The following is a 16,934-nucleotide window of genomic DNA, read 5'->3' as shown; positions in this document are numbered from 1 at the left end:
AATACTGTTATTTACACTGTGAAGTTAAAGGAGAAAAAGGCATGGAGAGATGTGGAATGTTTCAGAGCTAGGTAATATAACTATGCAGAAGCAGAACAGAGATGTTTTAATCATGCTTGCTCTTAGTCTTTTTTGAAAATTTTATTAATCTGGGAAGTTGGGGGGGGGGAATAGCACAATGACAGTTAATTATAACTAATCCTGCAGCACTTCAACACAGACTAATAAGAACAGAGAGCTCTGCCAGCAGTTTGTTATACCCTCAAGGAAAAAAAATGCTTTTGCCTAAAATAATTCCACTTGCCTCAGACTCAGAAAGGAAGCCTGATTTGCTTAGTAAATATATTAGGTATTTGGGCTGTGGCACTCAGAAAATGGAGAAGGTAAGAAAGGAGCTCAATGCCTGTGGAGGCACTCAAACATTGGAAAGAGGGAAAGGGATTCACCCCAGTTTTGCCTTCATCCATGGGGAATCATAAGTCAGTCTTGTTTTCAACTGCTATGTGTGAACGTCCATTTAATTACCAGCAGGGCATTTGCTTATACAGGAATGATAGCAAGGGTCTCTGCACTGCTTCTGTGGAAACTGAGAGACATGGGGATGGGGGGTGGGTAAGCCCTCCAAGAGCTCAGACGAACCTTAGTCCATTTCACATGGTGAAATTCACCTCATTGTTTGGGAACAGGGGCAAAAATAATATTTTAAGATGAAGAATGGCACGTAAACCTATATTCAAAGAGTCTCTGCACTGCTTCTGTGGAAACTGAGAGACATGGGGATGGGGGGTGGGTAAGCCCTCCAAGAGCTCAGACAAACCTTGGGTCATTTCACATGGTGAAATTTCCCTCATTGTTTGGGAACAGGGGCAAAAATAATATTTTAAGATAAATAATGGCACGTAAACCTATATTCAAAAAATTAATGCAATGCAGAATGGTATATTCTTATTTAGATTTCCCCTTAGGCTTTAGGCTGAATAGCCCCATGCCTCCCTCATAAGGCCTGCAAGGGGGGGTGTAGTAATCAGAGTACTGAGATGGGTCTTAGGAGAGTGAGGTTCAAGCAAGCCATGAAACCCACTGGGTGATCTTGGGTGCATCCTTATCTGTCAGCCTGACTTACCTTACACTCTTGTTGTGAAAGTAAAGTGGAGCGGAGGAGAGCTGTATATGCTGCCTTGAACTTTTGAAAGGATAGGCAAGTAATAAATAGTTACACTGTACCCTTATTTTCTGCAATTCAAAGATCAGCATGTTCACCATAAAAGACAATGTATTTATTGTGTTGCATTGCATTTTTATGCTGCCTTTCCCTCAGTGAAGGAACTCACAAATTATTTTAAAAAAATCAGCCAACTATAAGACATGATCAATGATTGCTTTAAAAACAATTAAACATATAATAATTAGTTAAAACAGTTCCAACACCTTAACAATGCCTTAAACATAGGTAAACGTGAAACACCTGAAATCAAAAATCTGCACTACCAACTTCATTGTTAAAAGCCTGTCTTAAAAGGGTAGTCTTTACCTGTTGTTGGAAGAAATAGAGGGAGGGGGCCCAACCTCGTCTCCTGAGGCAACCTCTTGCTGTTGGAAACACAATGAAAAGATCTGTGGAATACTGCATGCTTTTTCATGGATAGGCTTGGAGACTTTACTGCCTCTGGTTAAGGACAAGACAGTACCCCTACCTACTTGCTTTTTCCATTGCCACCACACAAACTGAGCAGACAAGCAGATGAAGCTGATCAATACTGGTGAGATGACAGCAACTTAAAGCTCACTCTTGCCCTCCAATTAAGAGAAATCTCTCTGAGCATCTGCTGCCTGAAGTGACCATCTCATTCTGCTTTGTGAAAGGACTTGGTCCTGTTTGGGGCATCCTTCCCCTTATTAATCACAGCAGCAGTGCTTTGTTAGCTACTGCTAAGCAGTTGGGATGTAGTTCCTACTAAGCCATAAGAGGATGGATGCTTAAATGACTAAAAGGGTTCCACATCATTCTCACTAGTATTTCTCAAATGTTCAGAACTCAGTTCTCCTCCTGAACCTCTTTATTGTCTCATCCCTCTCTTTAACCTGATGTTAGGACTCTGTTGCATGGAGAAGCAGGGGACTTGTGTATTTGACAGTGCAGGCAATAATATGTGGACCCGGCCACAATACCTTTAGAAGGGAAGTCAACCAAAATATTTCTGTCCTTCTCCTGAAAAAATACTACCAGGGAAGAATCATTACCTGAACAAACAAGGAGCACTTCACGGATCCAGTTGAAATAATGCTGGTACTGGAGATGTACGTACTGCTACCAATCGAAGCTGGCTTTGAGAATGTCCTCTGCCAAGGACACTAGACTCCACCAGGTGTCTGGAGGAGAAAGCCTTTTCTGTCTTCAGATCCTGTGCCTCCCCGAAATACTGAGCCCCCTTTGAGCATGCCACACTTTGAGAGTAACTGGCATTAATGACTGCTAGATGCTTGAGATCCTGTTCTGCATATTTCACCACAGTGACATATTTTAATAAAGCATTGGAACCTCCTGCAATGCTGCCATTTTGTTTTTCCTATATATGTTAAATAGCACAGGGGGTCAACACTGAACTATGAGAGACCAGGAGCCAGTGCTGTCATTCTGGAGTCCCCCAGCGCCATTATTTGAACTTATCATCCAGGGAAGAGTGGCAAAAAAAAAATCAAGTAGCGCTGGAACAAAGTTAGAAAACAATGGCCAAAATCTTGTTGCTTAGCATAAACCAAAACGTGACTTATGGTTTGTTCTTCTCTGATAAACAAAGAGCCCCTGCTACAGTTCTTAGGGCACATGTGTGCATACACCAAAGCACATCAGGCAAAAACAAGAAAAAATATAAAATAAAGAAGACAAAACATTGTGGCACCTTAAAAATGAACTGCTATATTTTCATGTGAGCTGTTGTGGACAAGTCCACTTCCTTAGACATAAGAATGGGGCTACATGGCAAATATTTGTACCTTTATACATGGCCCCAAATCAGAGAGTAATGACTTAGTAGAATACTAAAATGAAAGCTTATCTGGACACCAAAGAGACAGAATGGTGCAATGACAGGACTGTTTAGACGAGTGTTTCCCAACCTGGGAATTGTGACCCCAAGAGCCTGACAAAGTGTTTTCAGAGGAGGGAGGTGTCATAGGTTGCCTTATGTGTATGGTAGCCCTTGTCAAGTAATTGTAACCTTTTTGACTTATAGGAATGGTATATTAAAATTAGCATGTCTGTGTATGTATGAGAAACAGGTTCTTTGGGGGAGGAAGAAGCCTCTACTTTCTGAGAAGGGATTACTTTATCCCTATTAAAAATGTCTTTTTGTGCATACATGGTGAGTGGGTGGGTCATAGATTACTTGGCTATGACAAAAGAGGGTAGCAACTCAAAAAAAGGTTCAGAACCACTGGTTTAGAGCCTTCCTTCCGCCAACACATCTTGACATTAACGATCTTTGTGTAATTACGGTAGAGTTGATGTCCTAGCTGTTACCCTGTCTTGTTAGTACTAGACAGTTCCGAAGGAAATAACATGTTCTTTTCTACACCTGCTACAAGCAAATGAGGGGAACATTTAAAAACGAAAACCCAAATCTTTCAACTCAGGGACATTATGGCAAAACTATTACATTTTTGCATGAATAATGCTCATTATTGCCAAGGCAAGCCTGTAGAACCTGCAAAGCATCCGTAGAATTAAGAGCCAACAGCCATAGGTTGGGCGGGGGGAGGGAGTTTCAATGAAATATTTTAGAGTCAGGGTAGCCAAATGGAAAAAATGTGTTTGTCAAGCTCCTGGTGGGTTGCCTTGTATGGTTTGTAGGTTGTGTCAGTCTGAGTAGGCTGCAGATTGTGTAAGACTGATGTAAGGCGGATCATAAACAGCCCCACTGAGAAGCTAGTTTCATCTCACTTTGTCTGTCCCCAAAATATTATCCAATAGGCTTTGTGTAGGCTTTAGAAGAAGGAGACAGAGGGAAGATGGCTACCCCTTTGCTCAGCTGGGGGACTAGAGATCGTGGGCTCATCCTCACCATCCACTGTTTTCATGCCAGCTGATTGTGATAACATGATGAAACAGTCATGTGTTGGCAAGGAATCTGAGTTTTGCTTCTATTCCATGTAGGCATGAACTAAGCATGAGCAGATAAGGATAAAGGAGATGGGGAGGCCTTCCAATTTAGAGGACAGCATCCAGGATGTTGCAAACTCCCTATACCTTTCCTGAACTTGAAAAGGATGCAGTGGATTTCAGCTTAATTTCTCCTTCGCTTTACACTGCAGTGATGCATCATTTGTATGTTCATGTGATTTATATTCTTTTCTGTAGTGTTTGTGATTTATGTTGTTTTAAAACAACGGCTCATGCATGCACACAAATGGAATAATATTATTATCAGATATGTTGTAAGCCACTTTGGGCACTGTTAATAGAAAAGTAGTATGCAAATATACAACTAACTATAATGAATGAATGAATGAATACATCAATCAATCATTATTTTGAAGATGATTACTGTTTCAGAGAAGAAGGAGGAGGCATAAGGACTAGCCGATCTGTGCTGAGTACCATCAACTTTTTCAGTAACTGGTTTTTCCTATGGATGTCACCAAGACATAAGATTAATTTGGCACAAGAAACTGCCTGACTCCTCGTGCCCAGCTGCATGATTAATCAGTTCTCATTGTCTTAGAATTGTTTTTGCTGGCTCAGAATGTTAAGCATGATGGTGTACAGGCTGACTACCAAGCCAATGCCAGCTGCTTTGTATGCACATGCATAGAAGTAATTTAATTAATTTTATTCATTCAGTACATTAATATATCATTCTTCATATGAAAAGTAATGTATTAATGTGTTAAATGAATAAAATTAGTTAAATTACATCTGTGTTTGTGCATACACACATGGTCTACAATGACAATTAACAGAGCAACACAGTAAGATATACTTAAAGAATTAAAATCAATCAGTAAATGACCTTATTAAAATATCAAATAGCAGCAAATTTCCAGTCTTTCAAATATAGCAGTCTTTCACTACTTAAAATAGAAAAAAAAATATGTGAGAGATTAGAAATGACAACTAAAGGATAATACAGCGAACAACGTGTGAAACTCTCTAGCATCAATATGTAGGGAGGAAGTCTCACAACAGGTAAGAAAGCCCTTTTATTTTTGCCATTTGCTTAATCTCTGATTATGAACATAGCAGGGGTAGCCTAGCCTTTAGATGGAGAGTGTCAATGCTTCAATACCAGTGTTTCAGATGGTGGCAAAGCTGCTGCCACCCACTCACTGCTACTTATTCCTCTGCCACCACTCTGTGCAAACAGGAGAGGAAGGCTGAGACAAATAAGGATGACAATAGTGGTGACAGCAGTATTTTGAATTAACACTAGCTGAATGATCACCTTTGCAGCATCTATGGACAGCTGTTTGTCCAGTGCCTGGATTAGACAAACAGGATTACAGCATTGTAGAAAGCCACTCTTCCCATGATGCCTTGGCCCCAAAGACCCAGGTCTTAGATAAACAGCCCACTGCACAGCAGCAATGATCCAAAGATAGCAAAGCAACTGGTGGCATTTCAGAACAGCCTGCTACCGCCTGCTAGTCAGGAACGCTGAGGAAAAACAGCTGGTTGTAGAGAAAGCTCATACATACCAAGCTAATTCTGAAGGAAGATCACACATTATTAGCTTCCCTAAATGTGTTCTTTTAAAAGCACATTGGTGATTATGCTTTACGACTGATGCTGTAAATTAAGTGATTCTTACCACAGACTGCTCACGGCCCTTTTGATATACAGTGGGGTCTTGACTTGAGAACTTAATCCGTATTGGAAGGCGGTTCTCAAGTCAAAAAGTCTGTAAGTCAAGTCTCCATTGACCTACAGTGCATTGAAAACCGATTAATCCTGTAACAGGCCGTTTTTGTTCCATTTTGGTTTTTTTCTGGTCTGTAAGTCAAATCTCAGTCTGCAAGTCAAACCTAAATTTTGCGGCCAGAGAAGTCTGTAACTCAAAAAGTCTGTAAGTCAAGCCGTCTGTAAGTCAAGGGTCCACTGTACTTTTCTCTTGTTTTCCTTCTGTCACCAGAGTCCCCCTGGTTTGTCACTTCTCATTCCATATGAATCCAATAAACAAGAGTTTTTAGAAAGACCTCTGCAGTTTGCTTCTTGAAACTGGCATGAATGGGAAGATGGCCATCCTTTCAGGAATGTTCTGTGGGATATTGTTACGGGGTGGCCATAGTGTTTGGGTACCCAACTCCAACCCTCTCTGAATGGCACCAGGGCCCACTGGCTTCCTGTGTCTGTCCAACATGACATATAATATACTTGCTTAGGAGCTCAGACAGGGAACCCACAATGCCTAGCTCACTCCCTCATACATGCATGGAGAAATATTATGTTCCCAATTCCTGTGACATCACTGTTACATACAGCACTGATGTTACCTGTCTGTCATGGGTTTGGAGGGAAAGTTCCATCCTATGGGGAGTGGAAGGCGGGACATCAGGAGGAGGGGCTGTACTGTATATATATGTGATGCGTGTGTGGAGAAGTTTAGACGCTGGGATGTGAAGAAGCAGCAGCTGGGAAGAAGAAGCTGGTGTGGGAGTCTGTGTGTCAGACAGGGTACTACTGTGTGTCAGAGTACCAACCTGATAGGTTCAGGTGTCTGTTGGTTAGCCAGAACTGATAGGTTCAGGGTCTGTGCTTCAAGTTAAGGGTTCTGTGTGAACCAAACTGTATGCATGTATGAATGAGAATAAGCCACGTTACTTTATCTTATTCACCTGATCATTTTATTTTCCCTGTGTGTTGTTTTAAATAAACCTTATTCTTTTATTTGTTGAAAATCCATCCCTGGTCTGTGTGACTTCTTATAGGGAATGGTTGGTGGCAGCTTAGTTAACATGTGGCTGATCCCAGTAGGTCTGGGTTTGTCACATTGATTGGTGTCCAGCGTGTGGGATACGACTGGTCCAGTTGTCCAGCGGTCCAGCAAAGCCTTGGCAAGTGTGCCCAGAGCAAGGGGGGTCTAGTCAGGGACAATCTGAGAGCACGTAGGTAATCTTCTAGGTGTACCTCACGGGGGGGTGCACTAGTAGAAGAACGTGTAACCTCAGATTGGGGACTAGATTAGGGTGCTCTGAGGCAGCCTGTTTTTGGCGGGAAAAAAGCTGAGGCAAAACTGTAAAGTAGAAGTGATTTAGCCTGCCTGCTGAGAGGCCCAGCAGAGGGGGGTAGACTCTAACTCGCTACAGTTGCAAGTAGTGCTGAAGGACAGCAGCAATCTATAGGGAAAGCTGGTTCTGAGGCAAAAGAAAAAAAAAGTGGTCGTTTTATTTTGAGGCTTGACTTTTTAAAGCAGCCTGTTCTGAGGGGGGGATTATGCCCTTGACTCGAAGCCAGATGGCAGAAATGGGTGAAGTGAAAGACCCCCAGGTAGACCAAGGTTCTGAGGATGAATTTGGCTCAGTGCAGGGTGACAGCACAGGAGAGCAGAACCCAGAACTCAGAAAGATACTCCTAGCCCAACAGCATGAACTGAGGGTGAGGGAAATGGAGGAAAGATTAGAGAGAGAAAGAAGGCAATTTGAGATAGAGAGAATGGAAAGAGCAGAAAGATTGGAGAGAGAGAAAATGGCGTTTGAATTAAGAAAACTGGAGCTGATGAATCAGAACAATAATAACAATAGGGATTCTGAGGGAGGCCAACTGTCTAAAGCTGACCTGAAGAAATTCCCTGTGTACCACAAGGGAGATTGTCCTGAGGTGTTCTTTTCCCTAGTGGAAAGAGCGTTTGTGGACTTCTCAGTGAGGGAAACTGAGAAGATGACCATCATGCGATCTTTAATCAGTGGTAGCCTGGCTGAAGTCTATGCCGAGATGCCTGAGGAACTGATGAAAGATTTTGCAGAGTTTAAAAAACTGGTGTTTGCAAGACATGGGATAAATGCGGAACAGCTGAGGCAAAGATTCAGGTCCCTCACAAAGAAACCAGAGCAGACTTTTACCCAAGTGGGGGCCCAATTGGTGAGGCTGCTTGAGAAATGGCTATCTCAGGAGGGGACAGAGACCTTTCAGCAGCTTAGAGATTTGATAGCGCTGGAACAGTTCTATTCAGTCCTGCATGGGGAACTGAAATTCCAGGTGAGGGAAAGGAAACCGAAATCTGTGGCAGAAGCCGCCGAGATTGCAGATTTTATTTCCCAAATAAGAAAGCCCTTGGGTGAGGGGAAAGCGATGGGGAAACCTAAAGAAACCTACAGCAAGTACTCTCAGGGACCAGGGAAAAGCCAGCAAGGGGGAGGGGCCCATGGTGAAGGGAAGCCCTCAGACATGAAACCAAGACCTCAGATTTTGGAGGGAAAACCAAAACAAGATGAGAGAGAATCAAAATACACCAGAAAATGTTATTTCTGTCAGGGAAAGGGCCATCTAATCTCAGAGTGTGAGAAATTAAAGCAGCTAAAAGGAATGGTGCCTCAGGATTCGAGTGGAACCAAGCCAAAAGCTGTGTTCTGTGTCCAGAAAGAGCAAGGCTCATTGTCACTGAGGGAGCCTGTTGCCATGGCTACTCAATCTGGAACAAGTACATCTGCTGATCAGGCTGAGGAAAATGGTCCTCTTGTAGAGGTCAGGCGCTGCCTACTGGTGAGAACAGATTCCCAGTTGTTTGAAACAGCAGGGGTGGACGTAGGAATACTTGGACATCAGTATCGGGGGCTGCGGGACACTTGTTCCCAGGTGACCCTGTGCCATCCAGATATTATTCCTAGGGAATATGTAATCCCAAATGAGAGCATGAAGGTGGCAGGGATTGAGGGGCAGGTAATCTCTCTGCCAGTAGCGGAGGTACCTGTGAACTTTCAAGGCTGGAGGGGAGTTTGGCGGCTAGCAATTTCATCGACTCTGCCAGCAGCCGTGCTCGTGGGAAATGACCTGGCTGAACATGTGAAACGGGTGCTAGTGATTACACGTTCACAAGCCACCACGGGGACAGTTCAGGGGGGTAATGATGAGCCCGAGACGGAAGCAGAGGGGAGTTCAGAAGCTGTGGTGGAAACCTTAACCACAGACAGCAGATTTGGACAAGAGCAAAAGGAAGACGCCACTCTCCAAAAGTGTTTTGAACAGGTGACTGACGCCCAGCTAACACCTGAAACCCCAGTGAGATTTCTAGAGAAAAAGGGGATTTTATATAGAGAGACCCTGAGGAATATCTCAAAAGGGGGAGATGGGATCAGAAGTCAGCTAGTGGTACCTGAAAAGTATCGCCCCATGATCTTACAAAGGGGGCACTCTGACATGTTTGCTGCGCACTTAGGGGTGAACAAGACACAGCAGAGAATCACATAGAATTTTTACTGGCCTGACATAGGGAAGCAGATCAGGGAGTTCTGTAAACAATGTGATGTGTGTCAAAGGCAGGGGAATAGCCGTGACAGGACCAAAGCAAAGTTGTGCCCTTTGCCTGTGATTGACACTCCGTTCAAATGCATAGGGGTGGATATTGTGGGACCTTTGCCCAAGGCCACAAAGAGGGGGAACAGGTTCATTCTCACCATTGTGGACCATGCCACGAGGTACCCTGAAGCCATACCCTTGACTAACATTGAAACTAACACAGTGGCAGATGCCTTGGTGGGGTATATGTCCAGGATGGGATTTGCCTCAGAAATAATCACAGATTTGGGAGCATCGTTCACATCGAAGCTCATGAAACGCTTATGGCAAATCTGTGGAATTAAGCACAAGGAAACCACTGCCTATCATCCTGAAAGTAATGGGTTAACTGAGAAGTTCAATGGGACTCTAATGCGCATGATTAGGGCTTACTTGGCAGAGAATCCAAACAATTGGGACCAGAAGCTGCAATCCCTTTTGTTTGCTTATCGATCAGTGCCACAAGCCAGTACCGGGTTCAGTCCATTTGAACTTTTATTTGGGAGAAGGGTGAAAGGGCCCCTCGATTTAATCAAACAAAATTGGGAGCAGATCACCCAGGATGACCCACAAGACGTTGTGACATATAGAGACTCTTTAAGGAAGGACCTAAAGAGAAACCTAGAGCTAGCAGCAGAGACCCTGCAAGCTCAAAAGGTCAGAAAGAAAGCTGGAGATGACCAGGACGCCAGGGAGAGGCACTTTGACCCAGGGGAGGAAGTGCTTTGGCCCAGGCCCTGCAAAGAAAACAAACTGCAGCTGGGTAGCCCAGAAAGAAAATATTTGGGTCACATGGTAGGGGGAGGAGTGATAAAACCCCTAGAGGCCAAAATAGAAGCAGTTCGTGATTGGCCTAGACCCAACACCAAGAAAAAAGTCAAATCATTTCTTGGGTTGGTGGGCTACTACAGAAAGTTCATCCCGAGGTTTAGCGAGATTGCGGCTCCGCTGACCGATCTGACGAGGAAGAAGGCTGATGACCGCATCCCGTGGACCAGCGACTGTGAGGAGGCGTTCCAGAGGTTGAAGCAGGCGCTCATCAACTATCCAGTGCTGTGTGCTCCAGACTTCGACCGGGAGTTCATCATCTACACCGATGCGTCTAACAGCGGGGTAGGAGCAGTTCTGTGCCAGGAGGATGAGAATGGTGACCAGCATCCAGTGTCCTACCTGAGTAGGAAACTTCAAAAAGGTGAGAGACATTTGGCAACCGTGGAGAAGGAGTGTTTGGCCATAGTCTACGCGATCCAGAAGGCCAAGCCTTACATCTGGGGAAGACATTTTGTTCTGTGCACTGACCATTCACCACTGCAATGGTTAAAGACAATGAAAACCCACAATAGCAAACTTATGAGGTGGGCTTTAAACCTACAGGACTATGACTTTGAAGTGAAGGTAGTCAGAGGGTCAGTGAACTGTGTTGCTGACGCCTTGTCAAGAAGACCTGAAGATTGAAGACGGCGAAAGAACATGGACTATGTATATATATTGATGACAAAAAGTTAAATGTACCTGTTTTTTGAACTTGGTTTGTATGAATAAAGGTAACTTGATGTAATGTATATGGTAAATGTTTAAAGGCCTAATTGAAATGTTTAACTTAGAATGTAAGTATAAGTAAGTATGATATTGTATGTATAACTGTTTTGTGTGTTTTATCCAGGTTGTTTTTTAGGAAAAAGCACTTTAGCTTTCCCCCTACAAAACAACTTATAAAGAGGGGAGGTGTTACATACAGCACTGATGTTACCTGTCTGTCATGGGTTTGGAGGGAAAGTTCCATCCTATGGGGAGTGGAAGGCGGGACATCAGGAGGAGGGGCTGTACTGTATATATATGTGATGCGTGTGTGGAGAAGTTTAGACGCTGGGATGTGAAGAAGCAGCAGCTGGGAAGAAGAAGCTGGTGTGGGAGTCTGTGTGTCAGACAGGGTGCTACTGTGTGTCAGAGTACCAACCTGATAGGTTCAGGTGTCTGTTGGTTAGCCAGAACTGATAGGTTCAGGGTCTGTGCTTCAAGTTAAGGGTTCTGTGTGAACCAAACTGTATGCATGTATGAATGAGAATAAGCCACGTTACTTTATCTTATTCACCTGATCATTTTATTTTCCCTGTGTGTTGTTTTAAATAAACCTTATTCTTTTATTTGTTGAAAATCCATCCCTGGTCTGTGTGACTTCTTATAGGGAATGGTTGGTGGCAGCTTAGTTAAAGTGTGGCTGATCCCAGTAGGTCTGGGTTTGTCACAATCACAAGGCCCCACACCATGACTTCACACAGACTCACCCCAGGTATTGGGCCCCAGATATAATGAGGGAATGGGGAAGATAATCCCATGACAGCCCCTGACAAACAAGACAGCACTTCAAAACCATTCTGGAAAATTCTTTTATTATTTTGGAAAAGATGCTAAACAGGTATTCTCAGCGGAGCCAACAGCCTGGTTCAGTTCCAGCAGGACGCCTGCCTTCTGGTCCCTCGCATCCCCCTGGGGAAGAGGATGCTTCAGGCCCTACGAGAGAGAGAGAGAGAGAAAAAAACTATGGGGCAAGCTCGTCCACTGCCGTCAACCAGCTTCAACCCAGGTGTGTCCACCAACCAATGTTCTAGCAACTTCATCCAAGTTCACCTGCCAACATCCACTGGCTTCCACCAGGAATATCCACCTGTTCATCTCTTCCACTTCACTTCTGAACCCAGCCTCTGCCAGCTCCTGAATGCTTGGGTCACACTCACGCCCCGGTGACATCCCACAGAATGCCAGCCAGCCCATTCACACACACACACACACACACACACACACACACACACACACACACACACACACACACACACACACACACCAGCCACCCCTGAGACACACACACCTTCACTCCACCCGCCATTTACACACACGCCCGGGCTTCCATCCACTGATATCCACCAAGCTTCTGCCAGTTGGTTTCAGGAGGCCAACGTCCCCCAGCTTCATCCGCCAACCTCTGCTGGCCTCCACCTTGCAGCCTCAGCCAGCTTCCACAGGGAGATTCCACCAGCTTCTGGCTGTCAATGTCCACTGACTTCCACCCGGTCCATCGCCAATATCAGCCAACTTCAAGCCACGGATCTCTGCCAGCCTCAAGCTGTTAACTCGCAAGCCCACTTAGCAAATTCATCTGCTTTCGTGAGAGAACTTGCTTTGGGCAGAAGGGTTGGGTCCCTTCCAGCCACTGCTGCTCCCTCTACCAGACTGCTCTCTGGCCACTGGCCTCCCTTCTGGTCTCCTGCCCTGCCCAGCAAGCCCCTTTTATCTGCCAGCAGAGAGCTGGGCTCTGTGAGGTCACAAAGACCCAGGAGAGTGGGGTTGGGTTCCCAAGGCAGCAGCAGCTGAGTCCTGAAGATGATGTCAACTGTCCCTCTGATCATGTGATTCATCCACAAAAGCTTGGATTTTGCATGATTTTTTTATTTGTAGCCTATTAATGCATCCCCTGTGACCAATATCTCTGATTGTTAAATCTCCCCATGTTGGCCTTCCGACAGGACTCTAGGCTGGTGCTCCAAAAAGTTATCTTCCAGCATTTGCACCAAAAGGAACTTTTCTAAGCCCTGAGCTAGGGGGGGAAATGAAAGTAATATTATTTATTTATTTATTTATTTATTTATTTATTTATTTATTTATTTATTTATTTATTTATTTATTTATTTATTTATTTATTTATTTATTTATTTAATGTCCTTCTAGACATTAGTCTACTCAGGGTGGCTCACAACATCAAACAAATAAAAACAACAGTTAAAAATTACAATAATAATATGATCAAGATGGGAGAATAAACGACAAAAACAAGAAAATACAATCAAAAATTGGCAGGAAGGAAGGCCTGCCTAAAGAGCCAAATTTTTAATTGACCCTTAAAAACACCCAGCAAGGGTGCCAGGCAGATCTCTGGCAGCAAGCTGTTCCAAATTCGAGGGGCCACCACCAAGAAAGCCCAATTTCTTGTTCTTTTCGGGCCTCTCTCTGTATTAGGCCCCTCAGCCGTCTTTCCTGGCTCTAGCGAGTGACTCTAGGTGGGAGAAGGCGTTCTTCCAGGTATCAAGGTCCTAAACTGTTTAGGGCTTTATAAGTCATTATTAACACTTTGAATGAATGGGCACCCAATGCAAAGCAGCCAGAATAGGAGAGATATGCTGGAATTTTCTCATTCCACTAAGTAATCTGGCTGCCACATTCTGCTCCATTTGAGGCTTCCACATAAATCTCAAAGGTAGCCCCACGTAGAGTGCATTACAGTGGTCTAATCTCGAGATTACAAGTGCGTGGACCAGAGTGGTGAGGGCCCCACCATCAAGATAGGGACGCAGCTGGGCAATCCGCTACAGATGGTAATTGGCGGAACGGACCACTGACATCACCTGATTTTCTATGGTGAGCGCCGGGTCCAGGTGTACTCCCAAGCTATGAACCTCACTCTTCGCAGTGAGAGTCATCCCCCCGAAAGTGAGGTAGTTTCCCAAACCACCAATGGAGGGGCCACCCACCCTCAGGACCTCCGTCTTGTCCGGGTTCAGCCTCAGCCCATTCCCCTGCATCCATTGCAGTACAGCCTCCAGGCAAAGCTGAAAGGACAGAATGGCATCCACTGAAGTAGGTGAAAAGGAGATGTAGAGTTGTGTGTCATCAGCATATTGATGGCACAAAGCCCCACACTCCCTGATGAACCCGGCCAGCGGCCTCATATAGATATTAAACAGCATTGGGGAGATGATCGAGCCCTGCAGAACCCCACAATTGAGACTCCACAGGGCCAAAACATTCTCCCCAAGCTGAACTCTCTGAGGACGGTCCTCCAAGTAGGATTGGAGCCAGGCAAACACCAGGCCACCGATTCCCAACTCAGAGAGCCTCCCCAGGAGGATACCGTGGTCGACGGTATCGAAGGCCACCAAGATATCGAGGAGGACCAACAAGGACACTTTGCCCCTGTCAGCCTCCCTCAACAACTCAGCAACATCCCAATACCATCCCTGGCCCCAATCAACACATGGAGGGCCTCCAGACCCATCTTCACCATTGAAGAGTGCCTAGTAATCTCAAGGGCATTTTTATAAACAATGGCTACTCCCCCTCCCTGCTCCTCCAGTCTACTCTGGTGCTGGGCTGCATAACCAGGAGGACAGGCAAGGGTCAAGGGAATACCCCCTTCTCCGCCCATCCAAGTTTCGGTTATGCATGCCAGGTCTGCATCCTCCTCCAGAATAAGATCTTGAATAATCTGGGATTTATTGGACACAGACCTAGCATTCAACAGCATCAGTTTCAGAGTGGAGGGCCGGCTGATCTGACTACCTTGAGACTGGCGGTTGGTCACAGTGCCAGAACAGTGAACAGCCTTCAAACATCTGTTCACCATTCTTCTGTAACATGTAGGCACTGTGTCAGCGCCATATCTCTCTCTACCCATAATCACTCGGATGTTAGAACTCTCGCTGGGATGGCAAGCCCTGCTATCCATACCAGAAAAAATAAAATTAAGGAAATTAAGGATATACTAAGGTAATACAATGAAATCATAATAACAAAATTAATAAATTTAGTACAATAATAATACAGACTAAGCAATTATCCATACCAGATTAAACAAATTATCAATTAGCAAATTATCAATTTAACAAAATTCTATAGAATTTGAATAAAAAATTGTATTAAACACTTTAAATAAATGTAATTAAATGTACTTAAATGTGACTTTAAATAGTATAATAAACGCAGCAAAATAAAACAAACTAAAATACAGCTAAATAAAATATAACATATAACTAAAAAATAAAATAAACAAAAAATAAACACAAAAATCTCCCCCCACACAACTGGACCAGTCCTACAGTACACTGGCCACAGGACTTGTTTTCCCAAGGAGGCTGTCAGGAGTGAGTTCGAGTCTATGGGGGCAGAGAGCCCAAACTGAGCAGTCAGAGGCAGAACATGATGTAACCATAGAGGAAGGGGGAGAAGAATGCGAGCCACAAGGAGCATAACACTTGTACTGTGTCTCTTCATAATATGGGGACAAGTAAAAAGTTTCCCATTAAACATGCTGAGGTCTGCAGCTGTAAAAGGGGCTTCCCTGGCCATTGATGTCAGTGCAGACTCCCAGTTCTAAACAGGCCCTCAGAAAAGCCCTCAAAAAGCTCGAGAGAGAGCCCCACAACAAGCCAGCATCGAACTTCCCTAGCCCTCAGACAACCTCTCGGCCATCCTTAGTTCTCCAGCTTCAAGCACAAGCTCACTACACTTCCTCCAAACGGCATCTGCAATCTTTCCAGGTTTCCTGCACTCAAGCCAGTGAGCTCTTCTGGACCTCTCCGCACCGGACCCCGTCTCCCGAAGCCCCGGCGCCCGGTCCACTTAGACCCACAAATCTCAATGGGTATCCGCTGGTTCAAGTTCCTCCAGACCCACTGCAGAAAAGCAGTTTCCCGCATCCGCGAGCTCCGCGTCACAGAGCTCCGCCTCACAACCAGCCGAGTCAGCTGCCTCTCCCCATGTCCTCCAGCTCGCCCGACAGCCTCAAAACAGCCCCAATGCGGCACAGGACCAAGAGGAAGAGGGAGAAAACAGAAAGCTCAGGGAATAACAAGGAAAGAAAAGTAAGGAAGAAGTAAGAAGGAATAAAAAGTAAATAAACAAAAAGAGAATAAATTAAAACAAAACCAAAAAGAGAGAAAAACCAGACCGGAATGGCGGAGAGAAATGCTCCTGATCCACTACCGGTCCACCATCTTGATATAATAAATGAATAAGGATGGGCACAGTGACACAATGAAGCCTTTGACGCTTTTTTGCCTCTTTTTGGACATGTTTTTCTTGCCCTTGTCATGAAAAAGATGTTATAAGGAGTCCATTAAGAAAACAACCTAAGTGTTTGAAACACATACGAGTATTTTAACACCATCCCTGCACTATCAAAGAGGCAGCTGTGTTTCAAAGACTCTCCCAACCTTTGGAACTCCCTCCCACTAGAAGGCAGATGTGCCCCACCAATAAGTATTTATTTGTTAATACTGCCCATGGGGGTGAGAGAGAGAGAGAGAGAGAGAGAGAGAGAGAGAGAGAGAGAGAGAGAGAGAAGCATTTAACCCTTGCAGTACAAGAGCAGTTGTTTTTTCTAAACTAAAACCTCAGCATTCATGTTTTAATTGCAGTATTGGCACTTTGAAATAAATAAGTTGATTTTGTGTTGCAATCTGGGCACTCAAACTCAAAAAGGTTCACCATCACTGGTCTAGAGCATGTACCAAAGAAACACAGCCTTCACTCTGGTCTATTTTCTCACCATAACAGAAAATTATGGGACAGAAGAGCCCATTTTTCTTCAAGCATCAACCATCCATCTGCCCTTTAATAAGTTCAAGAAGGGGATGATGCAGGGTCTCTGTCCTCGTGGATTTTGAGGGTGGAGAAC

This window comes from Pogona vitticeps, chromosome 1 (genome assembly GCF_051106095.1).
Source record: "Pogona vitticeps strain Pit_001003342236 chromosome 1, PviZW2.1, whole genome shotgun sequence".
Classification (NCBI taxonomy): Eukaryota; Metazoa; Chordata; class Lepidosauria; order Squamata; family Agamidae; genus Pogona; species Pogona vitticeps.
The sequence above is the reverse complement of the archived record's forward strand: the minus strand, read 5'-3'. Positions refer to the sequence as shown.